At 39.2% G+C, this 17,323-nt stretch overlaps 1 long non-coding RNA gene across 1 annotated transcript; it reads right to left on the bottom strand.

Moving 5' to 3' along the window:
- Positions 1 to 824: 824 nt before the first annotated feature.
- LOC306658847 lies at positions 825 to 6,559 on the bottom strand. The gene is made up of 3 exons (XR_013763168.1): positions 6,404 to 6,559; positions 2,632 to 2,828; positions 825 to 973 (listed from the first exon to the last, which is right to left on the bottom strand). It is a non-coding gene; the product is annotated as an uncharacterized lncRNA (long non-coding RNA).
- Between the last annotated feature and the right edge of the window lie 10,764 nt (positions 6,560 to 17,323).

A 17,323-nucleotide genomic window follows, 5' to 3' on the forward strand; every position in this document is an offset into this window, starting at 1 on the left:
TGTTTCTAGGAAGTGATGCTAAAATTGATATCTCAGATGGACCAAAGCCCAATAGTGATGAGTTGAGGAATAAATTAAGTTAAATTAACTTTCTCACTGTAGACTTGAAGTGTCCTCTGCTTTTCAAGGAAAAATAGATGTAGGTATTATAGTTTGGATCTGCAATGTCCCCCAAAGGCTCATATGTTGAAGACTTGATTCCCCAAAGCAGCAATGTCAGAGGTAGGACTTTGGAGGAAGTGATTGGATCATGAGGTCTCTGGCCTCATCCATGGATGGTTCATAGTTGAATGGAGTACTGGGAGGTGGTGGAAATTGTAGGAGGTAGGACCTAGTCGAAGGGAATGGATCCTTGGGGATGTGCCCTCGAGGACTACATCTTGTTCTTGGGCCCCTTCTTCTCTTCCCCTGCCTCATCTCTCTTTCTCCCTCTGCTTTGAAACCACTATTAAGTGAGCAGCTTTGCCCCACCACCCCTGTCCACCATGATCCTCCGCCTCACCACAAGCTCCCAGCAATGGAGCCAGCTGACCACGAAACCCCTGAAACCATGAGCTAAAAATAAGTCTTTCCTCCTCTAAGTTCTTTTCTTCAGCTATTTTGTCATCATGATGAAAAACTAATTAACACAAAGTACAACCTGTAAAAAATCCCAACCACCTGTTATTCAGTCCCGCACAAGTCTGCATTCAAAGAAATAATAGAATGGCAATTCAAAATAATTTAAAGCAATTAAAATCTTTGCTGAAGGTTTTCTGTGAAATTCTAAGAGTGCAAAGACCATATCACATTTTTTGAATATATATTTACTTATCTCTCTCATTTAAATAGCTTCTCCAAAATCAGTTACCCCCAAGCCTCCATTCCCCCTCCAACTACCCCTAAGTACTCACAGAAAGTCAGCCCAGAACGTTCTCTTCCCTTCCTGTTCATTGTTGGTGCAATTTTTCTGTTTTCCTCCATTACCCAGATACTACACAAAAAAGACAGGCAAAATGCCTCCTGGGCAAAGGGAAGGCAGAGGAATGGCCAAAATGGCAATGACCCCGTTCTCCCTGGAGGGTAGATCAGGGGGCGGGTCTGCGGAGAGTCACTTTTTGATATTTTTGCTCCTGTCCCACAGTGCAATAACTGAGGGTAGGGATAGGTATGTGGTGACAATGATGTTTTGAGAACAAAAATTTGAGCACATTTATACAATGAAGGAGAGTTGGAACAGTTAGCGCAAGCCAGTTTAAATTTTAATAAAGAAATCTGGTGCCCATAGTCCCAGTTTCTTGGGGAGGGGGCTGAGGCAGAAGGAGCATAATGAGTTCAAGGGCAGCCCAGGCAACTGAGTGAGACCCTATCTCAAAATTTAAATAAATAAATAAATAGAAAGAAAAGAAAAAGAATTCTGGGACAATCAGAGTGAGGTCATTGGGGCGATGGCAGGTTGACAGCACAGGTGCTTTATATCTATAGCCAAGGTTGTGGGGGAGGGGCCCATCACATAACTAAGGGGAAATTTGGAAGAAAAATCACCTCTTCCACTGAAGGAGTTAGGGAAAGAAAAGGATAGCACAAACTGAAATCTCTGAGGTGCCAAGGAGCCCAGGGAAGACCTTGAAAGGGGGCCTCAGTTTCCCCAGAGACCTAAGAGGCAAGGTCACAGGAGAGACACAGGAAGATGGAAGGGTATATTTCAAGAAAGGTGAAAAGATGGACTGGTTGATAAGGAGATGGGAAAAAGACTAGGACACAAGGAAGGATTTGCAGGCAGCATCAAGCCCTGGGGGGTTGGAAAGCATGTGTTCGTATGGCAATGTGACTTTCTTCAGTGATAGCTATTGACCTGTGTGTGCAAGTCCAGAGACTGAAGGGCTAGAGTGCTTTAGGGTGGATGGACAGAAAGACAATGGGGTAAGAAGGTAAAGAGACAGTGAGAGTGACTAAAGCAACAGGCCATGAGAAGAAGCAGCTAAGCCAAAGAAAACGCGAAATTGTGCCAATGAGCTGCTCAGGACCAGAGTTTGCACTGGGGTTCAAAGTGTGTGTTGGGGAGTAAATGAGCAGAGGCGGGGCGGGGGGCAGGAGTTGTAACCACAAGGAAATGTGGATACCAAGCCTCAGGGTTGGAGCAGGGCTAGATCCTGGCCTTGGGAGTGAAGTAGAGTTGAGTAAGAGTCTTAAAGTAATGGGGGACAAAAGAGGGGTTTGTTCCTCAAAGCATCTGTCAAACCTTCGTGCTATAGACTTAGAAGACTGTAGTCACTTTCTGGAAGGAGCAAACACAAATCCAAGCGATGGGCAAAGGGAAGTTAGATCTCAGGCTAAGAAAGCTCCTACACCCAAGAGGTTTGGCACCCAGTTGAATGAAGAGCTAGGTAAGAAGGGTCATGGAACATTCACCTGGGCCCTGGGCTGGTCCTGAAGGAATGAATTATCTGCCTACTGTCATTAGCCATCATGAAAAAGATGAGATGGCAAAAAGTGGAGGGAAGGAGGGAACTAACACTTTCTGATATGTGCCTGAAGGGCCTGATATGTGCCCTTCTCTGTTCCAAGGGCTTTATTTGCAAAGGTTAGCTCACTTCTCTTCAAACAATCTGTTTTCCAGATGAGGAACTTGAGATTTGAGAGAATAAGTACCTTGAACAAGGACCTAGGACTAAGAAGCCAGTGAGCCAGGATCCCAGATATCCAAGTCTTTTGCATTTTTCTTTTTTGCCTGAAGAGCAAAAGCAGAGGTCTAAGTTGCTGGGAGAGGCACCAGCTCCAACTTCACTCGTGTCCTGTGGAAGGGCCTTTCTCCTACATTCACTTCTTAATCCTTGTCTCAGAGGGACCTGGGGATCAAAGAAACAGTCTTGCAGTTAAAAAGTCACTTTCAGAAGTCAGACTCTTGACATGCATTTCTCAAGCACCACAAAGTGAACATATGACTCTGGACAACATGTCTCAAAAGCCTTCTTCCCAAACTCACCTACTTCCCTCAGTCACCATTAATCCATCCTGTCCTCTCTCTCCTCCCAATTCCTGGAGAGAGAGGGGAAAAAAAAAAAATCCCTTGAACTTTTCCCCCAGCACAAGACCCTGTTCATCTTCCTCCAACCTGGGAGACACATGGGCCACACAGCCTCCCAATGGGTGGGGGAAGCAGAGTGTCGTGTGCACATTGATGGGGGTCACGAGAAGTGAGAAGTGCCCTCCTTATTTTCTAGACTAAGAAATTGAAGCCGGAAATGGGAGACCAGCCCACAGTCATGCTGCAGATTTGAGGAAAATCATCATCAAATTCCACCTTGAACTTCTACAGCAGTACCTTAAACTTGTGGAGTTGACACCATATAATTTACTGTTTCATTTTAGTTTGCCCTATGTTATTCTTATTTTGTTCTCTGGATGTTTTGCGTACAATTGGAGTAGCTTTCCTTAGCCCTGCGTTTCTGGTATAATTATTCCACCACTGTCTCCCTTAATTACGAGGCTGTTGTCTTTCAACTCAGGTTCGTGTGTTGGTATCATTTATTCTGAGCCTCCTCCAATCCTTTTTTTGGAAGGAAATGGAGCACAAAAGTATAAGTAAAGAGAACAGCCATTTCGTGTGAATTCTTGTCACATGCCCAACTGGATTGGGAGCAGTTCGAAGACTGGATGTGTATCTGCCCTCCAGCACGTAGAAGGGTACCTAGATATGTTCCACAAACCCTGTTTCATAATTATTTGAATTGAACGAGGAGGGTGATAGCTAGCATCTATTGGCTACTCACTCCTTGCCAGATCCTCTACAAAAATATTTCAGTTCATCCATACAAGGAAGATGGGGATTTAAATAAAAAGATAAATGAATCCCAAAGGAAATGCCCATGAGCACTTAGAAGAAAAACGTGGTCAGGAACCATGGGAACTCCTGACCTTGTTAACTGAGGGAGATGCGCAAGCGTAGGGAGAACCAGCATGAAATTACACAGCTCCACCTGCAGTCCAGCCACTAACTACCGCCCCTCCGTGAATATTGGAGCCCCAACCCAAGGAGGGGCTTCTTACTCTCTGGATAACCTACATTCTCCCCTTGAGTGTGTATCTACTTCCTCAAGAAACCTGTCTATGCCTCTGTCTGGTATTGCTGAAACTCTTTTTCCATCGTCTATACTAGGAACCCCACTGGTCCTGAGTCGAGTTCCCCCTCCTCTCTGGGAACTCCTTGGACCCCCTTTGGAGACATTTCTTCTCCCATATCTCTTCTCCCATGATGTTAGTATTCCTGTTTCATTATGCTCCCAGTTTTAGCACTAGACTTTCCCAGTTTTAGCACTAGAAGTCCTGGGTCCCAAGCTAACCCAAACTGGTTGCTCACTCTACAGTTTAGAGATGAGGCCACTGAGTCTCAAAGAGACTTCTCCAATGTGAAGACCTGGATTCAAACCCAACTCTGTCTAGAGTGGGGGATTACTAATAGGACAGACTGGAGTAGAGGAGAATAAGTAAGTGGAATTGTCCAGGACACCTGGTAAAATGCTCTGGCACGTCCCAAACAGTGGCCCCTGGGTATAGTTGCAGTACAAAGAGAAGTCACTGGAAAGGCCTATGGAAGAGGATGGGATGGTTCCAAGAGCTGCAGCTGGCAGGCACAGAGCAGGTTTGAGGACTAATCCAGGGGATAGTGCCCCAAGGCAAGCCCACAGACTCCAGAGGGGTCTTCTCACCCCAGACAGGCCACCTGAACCTCTTGCTGTGCCACTGACGGTTTGTCCGCCCCACTGATTTTATCCCAAACTTGCTTGAAGCTGACTGCATCAGAAGACACTCCATTTTCCACTTACAGAGTAACAAATGAGTAATTCAGACCTGATCATTGCTCCCTGCTTACTACTCACGTCAAATATTTATAGAAACTTATACAGCATTAAGTTTACAGCTGATAATAGGGAGGCCATTAGCTCCCCCTAGTCATCCTTCTTCCCTCTGGCAGAGAATCGCTCAGGCTTGAAGGAGACCAGCTGTAAGACTTTACACTGTGTGAGAAAGATCACATCCCCTTTCTGCAACAAAGAAGTGCTTTTAGAGGCTCTCTAGAAATCTTTCCCATTCTTCATTTTTGCCTATTCAAGATCTCTATTTCTGAATCTCTAAGTCTCTCACACACACAAAAAATGGGGCCCTGTGGTCCCAAAGACCCGAAAGATGTGAATTCCACAACTGTCCCCGGCACACCTCCTGACAGTCCCAGACAATAGGATGACCTACTCGATCGCTTTCCTCAGGCGCAGGGATGTCAAGGGCTGACCGTGTTGGGGCCTGGAATTCAGTTGATCTCACGTTCATGGCGTTCCTCTCTGCAGTGCATGGGGCCTGGAGCTCAAATTGCTCACAGGGTGTCAAGCTTCTCACAGACTTAAAGGCACTTATGACAAAAAAAAAAAAAAAAAATTAAGGTTTATGTGGCTGATGCAATTAAAAACCAATTTTATGTCCTCCAAAAGACCCAGTATGATAATAAAATGGAGCAACACAAGGACATGCTAATCAGCCATCAATTCAGAAAAACATTTCAACCAAATCATAGGGAACACTAATTTATTATGGCCTTGTGTGGAAAACACCAGAGAATTCATATTCCTACAATTGTTAGTGATCCAATATTTTTCCAGAATCCTTTTTTAAAACGTTTTTTTATCCAAACACAACAAATTTTAAATGATCAAGGATGTCTTATACACTCCAAGGTTTATGAGCTAAATAGTCCCATGATTCTCCATCTCAAGTTATATCAGGCACTGATTCTTAAGAGTCTTCAGCTTCTTTGACAGATTTTCATAAATCAGATTTATCTGTAGTCATATAATTCTGATTACATTTATATTTCTTATTGTAAGTGAAATTAATATCAAGTGAAAGCTTTCAGTTTTTAAAGTGCTGATTGGGCTCACCTGATTCAGGAAAAATGAACTCTCACCTCGAATTGCTTTGATTTGCAACTCTTTCAGCAATCAGAGCTCTAAAAGCCAATTTATGGGTATGGGTTTGAGAGTTTGCTCCTTTTAATTAGGTATATAAATTCCCCTACCTCATTTTCCATTACAGCTATGTGTGGACCCAACCTTGCTCTCCTGAAGTGCACAGTTCATCATGCATTGACTTGCAGTAAATCCATCCTGGGAGAGTTATCAGGTGGCCCTGATCTATCAAAGGTGGTCAGAGATCAATGTTTCAAATACTCTCTAATGTGGATAAAAGAAACTTAGCTAATAATTTTTTCATTTTAGGTTAGATTTACTTTAGGCAGCATGATATTACGACAGGCTGCCAATAAGATTTTCTAGAAATTATAAATGATCCAGAGAGAGAAAAAGATATACTAAGAAAAGAAACGAAGGGTGGTGTGGAAGGTAAGAAGAGGTAGTTTGGTATTATTTCTTACCTATAACCCATTGGAGGGTTCTCCTTGCTTCTCCAGGTATATTTCTTTGTTTTATTTCTTTAAGGTCAGAAGTTTATTTTTTAAAGTTTCTGTTATTTAGAACAATTCCTTCAAGAAGTTATGGGTTGGGCTGGGGATATAGCTCAGTTGGTAGAGTGTTTGCCTCGCGAGTACAAGGCCCTGGGATCAATCCCCAGCACTTAAAAAAAAAAAAAAAAAAAAAAAAGTTATGGGTTGCTAGGACCATCTAGAACGTCCACAAAATAAGCCCCTGACCTGTGATATGAACTTTTAGAGCCTGCTGTCTGTACAACTGGATTAACAGCAGATACATGCTGAAAGATAGTGTGCATAAGAGACAAGCTTCCCTCTGAGAAAATGGTTGGGTTGGTTTTAGTGCTTACAGAAAAGGAAAAATATTTACAATAAGAATTTTACTTCCTCAAATAATCTGTATTTATCCCCAGGAGTTCTGTGGGGAAGGAGAATTGGCCTAACACATAAAGATGGAGTTCATCCTTTCATCCTATGAGCCAGTTTTACATCCTCTCCAAATGACCAAAGTTCTTTCAAGGTCATGAGAAGTTGTTCACAAAGCAAGAAATTATTTCTTATGTTTTGGTTTTCGAGATAGTGTCTCACTATGTAGCCCAGGCTGGTCTTGAACTCCTGGGCTCAAGTGATGCTCTCACCTCAGCCTCCAAGCAGCTGGAACCACAGGCGTGTGCCTCCATGCCCAGCTAGAAGTGATTCTTGAGGACTGAGCCTCAGTGACTGAGGTTTAGTGGGGAAAGAGTCAACAGTGGTATAAAATGCAAAGGGAGCATTGAATGGCCGCAAATTTTCCATTAAACTTTCAAAGAGAACATTTCACATAACACCTATCACTCAGATTCACAACTCAGTATTGAACCCCCAAGTCTGCAAATTACTGGCCCTTTGAGTCAAGTCAAATTGGTCTTAACTTAGAACCTGGTGGTAATTGATGCCTAGATTCTGGGCTCATGGAGAAGAACACTGCCTAGCATCTATTCAGTGCATGCTGGAACTCAGGGTGGGTTATGTGGCTCAGCACAGACTATGAGTGAATGAAAACTGTTTCAAGGGGATAGGAAGGTGGAGGGCAACTGGTGTTATTGAAGACCTACCATGCCAGGTCTGTTGTATGTAGTCTCAGCATAAATGTGATTTGCTCCACATAGACAAAAATTGGAAGAGGGGTTTACCCAGAGTTTGCACAGAGCCTCACATGTAGTAGGTACTCAATTAATTCTTTTGAATGAATGCATGTTTTTAACCCATTCCTCCTTCAGAAAAACAAAATGCTATACTATTTAATTTAAAATCATTAAATTTCTTGTGTGTGTGTGTGTGTGTGTGTGTGTGTGTGTGTGTGTGTTGCTGAGAATTGAACCCAGGGCCTTGTGCTTGCAAGGCAAGCATTCTACCAACTGAGCTCTATCCCCAGCCCTAAAATCATTAAATATCTTGATAAAAAAAATTAAAATTGGCAATTCTGGTTAGGGATATAACTCAGTGGTAGAACATTTGCCTACTGTGTGCAAGGCCCTGGCTTCAATCTTCAGTGCCAAAGAAACAAAGTGGGAAATGGAAAATCTGAACAAGGATTTTCAAATGACACATATCCAAACCTTTGACCATCCCTTCTGAGGCTGAGGCTGTTCTACACGAAAAATACTACCTTAGAAGTAGCCAAATCTTGTCAGGAATAGTGGTGCAGGCCTGTCCCAATGATTCAGGAGGCTGAGGCAGAAGGATCAAGTTCAAGGGCAGCCTGGGCAACTTAGTGAGACCCTATCTCAAAATAAAACATAAAAGGGCTCAGCATGTACTCAGTGCAGTGTGTCCCTGGATTCAATCCCCAATAATGCAAAAAAAAAAAAAAAAAAAAAAAAAGATGGCCCAATCTTCAGTTTTAAAGTGAGAGAATGATCATAAGGAAATCACCATACATGTATGCCTACAGGAACTATATACAGATATCTCCATTTCAGATTATTTACACAGTCAAAAGTAGAAACCATGATGAAAAATGTCCATAATAAATTATGTGATACCCATAAAGTAGAATGTCTTCTTTTACTGAACATCTAGAGTTTTCAGAATATTTAATGACATGGAGAAATACTATATAAAATTAAGTGGAAAAACATGATAAAAAACTGTATGTGTATTGAAATTCATATACATCATGTAAGTGTGAGGAAGTGTTAGAAGGAACACACCAGAGTGTTAGTTGTTATTTTTGAGTGGTGGAATTATTAGTGATGTTTAACTCTTCTTCATATGTATCAGCATTTTCCCTTATGTAATATAAAATATTATAGAATATAATATAGAATGTATATAATATACATAATGAAAAATGCTAGCCAGTATGAAGAAAAATTAAACACTAAGAATTCATATATATATATGTGTGTATGTATATATATGATATTTAGATAATTTTAAAAGTTTGGGTTTTTTTAAAGAACATTTAGATAATAAAATGATGAAAATATAAAATATGGAATTGACCTTTCCCTGGCTCCACCATCTGCTCTAGGAAAACAGCAGAAGTAATTTTATACCAAAGAGGATAATTCTTTTTGGTATAAATGGAATATTTTTCCATTTCAGCACAGGATATACTTGCTCAGAAACTTTGCATTCTAGAGGAAAGACTTCGACAGTTAATAAAAGGCTTCTGTAAAAGTGTCATTTATTCACTCGAAAATCACTATACATACTGGGCCCTGGGAACCTTGGTAAGGCCTGGGGAAAGCTCATCATTCTGATGTCTTCATATCACTCTGTAGATGGGAGCTTGAAAAGCTATTTACTTCTTCCCAGGTGCTGCTACATCTGGGGGTATGCCAATAGAGCTTCAATCCAAAAGGAAAGCTCTGCACAGGTGCCAATCAATTGAGTCAAAAAACTGTGCCTGGTCCTGCAGGCAACTGGTGTCTGCCTGGGAGGAGGTCTGTCTGTGCCATCCTGCTCAGCTCAGAGGGCCTTGGAAAGAGCCCACGGGTCCTTACTAATCTTGCAAACCTCAGTGGGCTGGTTCTTTGCTGAGAGGATCCATGGAGGACGGGGGAATGAGTGTTAAATTTGAAAGAAATACCATTTTTCAACTACTATTCCAGTTTCTGGTCCAACATGTAAGGAGCTTGAAAGTTATCACTCCATCCTAACAATAAGTAAAAAGTTGAACAAATCAAAGAATCAATGACTCCTCTAAGATTCATCAGAGAAGTGAGGTTGCAGGCAAGCTGTTGGCCCCAAAATTAGACAGACAGGAAGATCTGGGGAATCACAATATACCAGAGTAGAAACTCATGAGCACGAACCGCTTCAGGAACCTCTGCCAAGGCAGGAAAACCTAAACTGGGGTTGATAAATGGCTGGGGCTTAGTATGGACAAGTTTGAGAATTTAAAATCTCAGGGGGCCTTCATCACAGAGAAGTTTAATGAGTTTTACCTCCAGGAGTTCGCCTAGCTTCTCATAGTAAATATAATTTTTTTTAAAAAATGTCTTGCATTTCTGGCAGGGGGAAGAGAGGTGGAAGCCATCTGAGCCATGGCAGAGTACTGTCTTAACCAGGTCTACCCTCAGAAACTAGTCAACCAGAGCCTAACCTAACGGGGGAAGGAAAATACCCAAATGCATCCTCCATTCTGTCACAATAAAGGTCAGGGGGACACGAAGCAGGTAGGGAGTTCACAGCCCAGGGTCACAGGCTCACTAAGACACAGAGACCTACTCATACAACAATAGAATACAACACCTCCCCTCGTACCTTACCACCTCATTACTGAAGGACTACTTATATTAGTACCTTTACCCAGTACATCATGTCCAGCTATTAGGGAAAAAATATATATAAGACATATCACAAGGCACAAAACAGTTTGAAGAGTGATAGTAAGGCTCAGAACCAGACATGGCAGGAATGCTGACATTATCAGAGAATTTTAAATAACTATGATTAAGATGCTAAGACTCAGCCAGGTGTGGTAGTGCACACCTGTAATCCCAGTGACTGGGAGGCTGAGGCAGGAGGATCAAGGGTTCAAAGACAGCTTCAGCAACTCAGTGAGGCCCTAAGCAATTTAGTGAGACCCTGTCTCTAAATAAAACATAAAAAGTGCTGGGGATGTGGCTCTAATGGATAAGTTAGACAAACAAAAAGAAATGCCAGAGCCCAAAACACTGTAACAGAATACAGCAAGCCTTTGATGGGCTCTTTAGAAGACTAGACCCAGAAGGCGGTGTGTGTGTGTGAGCTTGATGATATCTCAAGAGAAACCTTAGAACTGAAATGCCAAGGGAATAAAGACTGGAGGGAAAAAAAAAAAAAAAAAAAAAAAAAAAACAGGACAAAAATCTCAAGAACCATGACACTTGAAAAGGTATAATATTGATAATGGGAATATCAGAAAGAGAAAGGAACAGAAGGAATGTGTGAAACAACAATGACAAAGAATTTTCCCAAATTAATGTCAGATACCAGTTCACAGATACAGGAAACTCAGTAGGACAAATGAGAAAAACAAAACAAAAAATTACACAAAGGCATGTTATTTTCAAACTACAGAAAATCAAAGACAAAGCAAAATGTTCTGAAAGAAGTCAGAGGGAAAAAAGAAACACCACCCATAGAGGAACCGGGATAAGAGTTATACCGAGCTTTTTCAGAAACCATGCAAACAAGAGAGTGGAGTGTAATATTTAAAGTGTTGAAAGAGAAAAAACACCAACCTAGAATTCTGTACCCTGTGAAATTATCCTTTAAAAGTGAAACAGAAATAGACTTTCTGAACAAAATTTGAGGGAATTTGTTGCCAAAAGACCTTTTTTTTTTGCAAGAAGTGCTCAAAGTTCTTTGGAAGAAAGAAAAGTAATATAGGTCAGAAACTCAGATCTACATACAGAAAGCAAGAACATCAAAAGAGAAATAAATGAAGGCAAAATAAAAGCTTTTACTTTCATTATTGTTAATTGGCCTAACATAAAATTTTGTTCAAATACTAATACAATGCATTCAATTATGATGCTTTATATAATATATAATACACTTTTACTTATATATAAATGAAATGAATGACCACAATGATACAAGGAATGGGAGAAAGAGTTAGGAGTACTTGGTTATTATAAAGCATTCACACTACCTGTGAATCAGCACAGTGTTATGTGAAAGTAAACTCAAGATTAGTTGTGAATGCATTGCAAACTTGATGACAACCAATTAAAAATTTTTCTAAATTTTTGTATTTGCTCTAATTAACTATTTACATGACAGTAGAATGCACTTATGCTTTTTGATAAATCATACATAAATGGAGAATAATTTCTCATTCTTCTGATTGTACCTATTGTAGGATCACATCGGTCGTGTAGTCATATGTGTACATGAGGTAATAATGTCTGTTTCACTCTACTGTCATTTCTTCCCCCATACACCTTCCCCTCCTTTCACTCCTCTCTACCTAATCTAAAGTAACTCTATTCTTCCTTAGTGCCCCTCCTTATTGTGAATTAGAATCCACATGTCAGAGAAAACATTTGGCCTTTGGTTTTTTGGGTTTGGCCTATTTTGCTTACCATTATATTCTCCAACTCCATCCATTTACCCGCAAATGCCATAATTTCATTCTTCTTTAAGGCTGAGTAATATTCCATAATTTATATATATATATATATATATATATATATATCACATTTTCTTTATCCATTTATCTGTTGAACGGCATCTAGGTTGATTCCAGAGTTTAGCTATTGTGAGTTGAGCTGCTATAAGCATTGATGTGACTATGTCACTATAGTATGCTGATTTTAAGTCCTTTGAGTATAAACAGGAGTGGGATAGCTGGGTCAAATGGTGATTCCATTCCAAGTTTTCTGAGGAATCTCCATACTGCTTTCCATAATGGTTGCACAAATTTGCAGTCCCACCAGCAATGTATGAGTGTGCCTTTTCCCCCACATTCTTGCCAACATTTATTGTTGCTTGTATTCTTGATAATTGCCATTCTGATTGGAGTGAGATGAAATCTTAAAGTAGTTTTGATTTGCATTTCTCTAATTGCTAGAGCTATTGAACATTTTTTCATATAGATAAGGCACCAAAAACATTCACTGGAGTAAAGATAGCCTATTCATGGGCTGGGGTTGTGGCTCAGTGGTGGAGCACTTGCCTGGCATGTGTGAAGCACTGGGTTCAATTCTCAGCACCATGTGTAAGTAAACGAATAAAATAAAGGTCTATCGACATCTAAACTTTTTTTAAAAAAAGATAGCCTATTCAACAAATGGTGCTGGGAAAAATGGAAAGCCACATGTAACAAAATTAAATTAAACCCCGATCTCTCAACCTGCACAAAACTCAACTCAAAGTAGATCAAAGACTTAGGTACTAGAACAGAGACCTTGCACCTATTAGAAGAAAAAGTAGGCCCAAATCTTTGCCATGTTTGCCTAGGATCTGACTTCCTTACCAAGACCCCTGAAGCACAAGAAGTTAAATCAAGAAACAATAAATGGGCAGTGGGACTGTAACTTGCAGAGTGCTTGCCTAGCATGTGTGAGGCACTGGATTCGATCCTTAGTACCACATAAAAATAAACAGATAAAATAAAGGCATTCTGTCCATCTACAATTGCAAAAAGAATTTTAAAAAAAGAATCAATAAATGGGATGGATTCAAACTAAAAAGCTTCTTCTCAGCAAAAGAAACAATCAATAATATGAAGAGATACCCTACCAGATTAGGAGGAAATCTTCACCACATGCACCTCAGATAAAGTATTAATCTCTAGGATATATAAAGAACTCAAAAAGTTAACACACACACACACAAAACCCAAATAACTCAATCAATAAATGGGCTAAGGAACTGAAAAAAAATTTTTAATTGAAAAGTTTCACTAATATGCCAGAAGAGAGAAGATGGAATCATATGAAAAACTCAATTAAAACTCCTAAAGACAGAATACAAAAACAAGGACAAAGGACAAGAGCAACTAATAGAAAACAGTAACAAATATTAGATCCTTAACCCAACCATATCAATGATAATTTTAAACATTAATAGCCTAAATGCACCAATCCAAAGACAAATTTTCAGAAAGGATCAAGAAACAAGTTCCAACCACATGTTTAAACAAGAAACACAAACGCTTTTTTTTAAATTTTTTAGTACCAGGGATTGAACCCAGAGGCACTGAACCATTGCGCCACATCCCCAGTCCTTTCTACATTTTACTTTGAGACAGAGTCTTGCCAAGTTGTTGAGGCTGGTTTTAAATTTGTCATCCTCCTGCCTCAGCTTCCAGAGCCGCTGGGATTATAGGTATGTGCCACCGCATCCAGCAACAAGAAACACATTTTAAACATAAAGACAATTATATGTTAAAAGTAAAGGAATGAAGAATTCACTCTGTACCAAACTAAAACAAATTGAAAGAAGCAAGAGTAGTTCTATTATATTCAGTCAGAGCAGATTTCAAAGTCAAGAAAGTCATCAGGGGGATAAAGAAGAACATAAAGAAGTTGATTTCCCAAGAAGATGTAATAATAGTTAATGCATATCTGCCTAACCACAGAGTCTCAAATTGTATAAGACAAAAATTGGTAGAAATGCAAAGAAAAGTAGATAAATCCAATATCATGATTTGGAGATTGTAACATTCTTTCATCAGAAATGAACAGATCTAACAGAAAATCAGAAAAAAAATTGTCAAACTCTATAATACTATCAATCAACTGAAAATAATGGACTTCTGTAGACTACTTTCTCCAACAACAGCAGAATAGACGTTTTTCTCAAACTTACGTGGAACATTCATCAAGACAGATTCCTTTCTGGCCCATAAAATGCATCTTAACCAATTTAAAAGAACAGAAATCACACAATGTCTGCTCTCAAACCACAGAATTAGACTAGAAATCAATAACAGGAAAAGCATAAAATCAATGATTTAAGTGTCCACCTTAAGAAACAGAAAAAGAAGAGTAAATTAAATCCAAAGTAAGCAGTAGAAAAGAAACAATAAAAATTAGAGCATAGGTTAATGAAATTGAAAACAGGAAATCAGTACAGAAAATTCATGGAACCCAAAGCTGGTTATTTGAAAAGATCAATAAAATCAACAAGTCTCTTAGCCAGATTGAGAAAGAAAAGGAGAGGGCACAAATTACTAATATCAGAAATGAAAGAGGGAATACACTACAGAGTCTATGGCTATTAAAAAGATAATGAGTACTATGAATAACTCTACACACACAAATTTGTTAAACTAGATTAAATGGACCAATTCCTAGAAAGACACAATCTGCCAAAATGAACATAAAAAGAAATAGACAAACTGAATATATATAACATATATAAAAGAAATTGAATCAGTAATTAATAAGATTTCAAAACAGAAAACATCAGACCAGATAGGTTTACTGATGAATTCTACCAGATATTTTAAATAAGACATTATACCAATCTCTACAATTTCTTTCAGGAAAATACTCCTTTCTTTTGCAGAGTTGGGTACCAGGGATTGAACTCAGGGCACTTGAACACTGAGCCACATCCCCAGCCCTATTTTGTATTTTACTTTGGAGACAAGATCTCACTGAGTTGCTTAGTGCCTCACTTTTGCTGAGGCTGACTTTGAATTCTTGATCCTCCAGCCTCAGCCTCCCAAGCCGCTGGGATTACAGGTATGTGCCACTGCGCCTGACTCAGAAGAATACTTCTAACTCATTATATGAGGCCAGCATCACCCTAATATCCAAGCCAGACAAAGACATTATAAGAAAACTACAAACCTATGTCTCTCATGAACATAGGTGTAAAAATCCTCAATGAAATATTAACAAATCACATCTGGTATACAAGTCTGGTTTACCCTCTTCAAAAAAATCAGCTAATGTGGTCTATCACACTGACAAACCAAAAAGAGAAATCACAAGTCATATCGATATATGCAAAAAATGATCTATTTGACAATATTCAACACCTATGGATGACAAAAAAAGAAGTCAGTAAACTAGGAATAAAGGAGAACTTCCTCAACTCAATAAATAAAATCTATAAGACCCTATTTCGTCAACTCAATAAATGAGATCTACAAGAACCTACAGCTAACATCTTACTTAATGATGGCAAACCAGAAGCTTTCCAACTAGATCAGGATCAAGACAAGGATGTCTCCTGTCACTACTTCTTTTCAACATTATGCTTGAAGTCCTAACTAATGCAATAAGACAAAGAAAAGAAAAGAAAAGTTATACTAATTGGGAATGAATAAATAAAACTGTTTTTTGCTCAGAGGTGACATAATTGTCCATGCAGAAAATTCAAAACAATCAACCAAAAAACTTCTGAAATTAATAAGCAGTTTTAGCAGAGTTGCAGGACAAAAGATAATATGCCAGAGTAAATCATTTTCCAGTATATCAGCAATGAACAATGGAATTTGAAATTAAAAACCAAGACTATTTACCCTGCATCCTCCAAAATGAAATTCTTAGATATACATCTAACAAAATATATATAAGATCTATATGAGGAAAACTCCAAAATTCTTATGACAGAAATTTAAAAAAACCTAAATAAAAGGAGAATATCCATGTTGATAGATATAAAGTATAGATAGCTATCAGTTCCTCCCAACTTGATTTATAGATTCAATGCAATCCCAATCAAAATCACAGCAAACTGAACTGGGGATATAGCTCAGTTGTACAGCACTTGCCTAGCATGCCCCGGGCCCTGGGTTCAATCCCCAGAACAAAACAACAGCAACAAAAACATAGGAAGTTATCTTATAGATATCAACTGAAAGGCAAAAGACCCACAATAGTCAGCAATGTTGAAGGACAAGAACAAAGTAGGAGAGCTGGCACTATCTGACTTGATTTATTGTTAAACTCCCATAATCAAGACAGTGTGCTATTGTAAAAAAGAAAAAAAAAAAAGAAAGAAATAGATCAAAGGAGTAGTACAGAGAGCTGAGAAATAGGACACATAAATACAGTCAACTAACTTTTGACAAAAAAGTAAAGACAAGGCCATGGAATATAGATAGTCTTTCAACACATGGTGCCTGAACAACTGGACACCCACAGGCAAAAAAAAAAAAAAAAAAAGATTCTACACACAGACTTTACACCTTTCGCAAAAATCAATACGAAATGAACCACCGACCTAAATATAAAATGTGAAACTATGAAATTGCTAGAAAATAACCAAGGTTTGGTGATGACTTTTTAGTTGCAGCACGAAAGGCATAATCCATGGGGGAAAGAACTGATACACTATGTTAAAATTAAATTTTTCTGCAAAAGACGCTGTCCCAAGAATGAAAACACAAGCCACAGTTTGGGAGAAAGTATTTGCAAAAAAAAAATATTCAATAAAGGACCATTTTCTGAAATATAAAAAAGAGTGTTCAAATGGAACAATAGGGAAACAAATAACTTATTTCAAAAATGGGTCAAAGACCTTAACAGACTCCTCACCAAAGAAGATATACAGATGGCAGATAAACATATGAAAGGATGCTTCACTTCACATGTAACAACAGTGAGATACCACCACTCCTCTATTAGAATGATGGAAATCCAGAACATCAACACCACCAAATGCAGGTGAAGATGAGGAGCAACAGGAATGGCCATTCATTGCTATCGAGGATGCAAAATGGTACAACACTTTGCAAAACATTTCCTTTCAAAACTAAACACATTCTGACCACATGACCCAGGAGTCACACTCCTTGGATTTACCCAAAGCTGAATACTACGTCCACACAAAAACCTGCACATAGATGTTTACAGCAGCTTTATCCATAGTTGGGAAAACTTGGGAGCATTCAAGTCCTTAGGTGAATACATAAATAAACTGGGGCTT

This window comes from Sciurus vulgaris, assembly GCF_902686455.1.
Source record: "Sciurus vulgaris genome assembly, chromosome: 1".
Classification (NCBI taxonomy): Eukaryota; Metazoa; Chordata; class Mammalia; order Rodentia; family Sciuridae; genus Sciurus; species Sciurus vulgaris.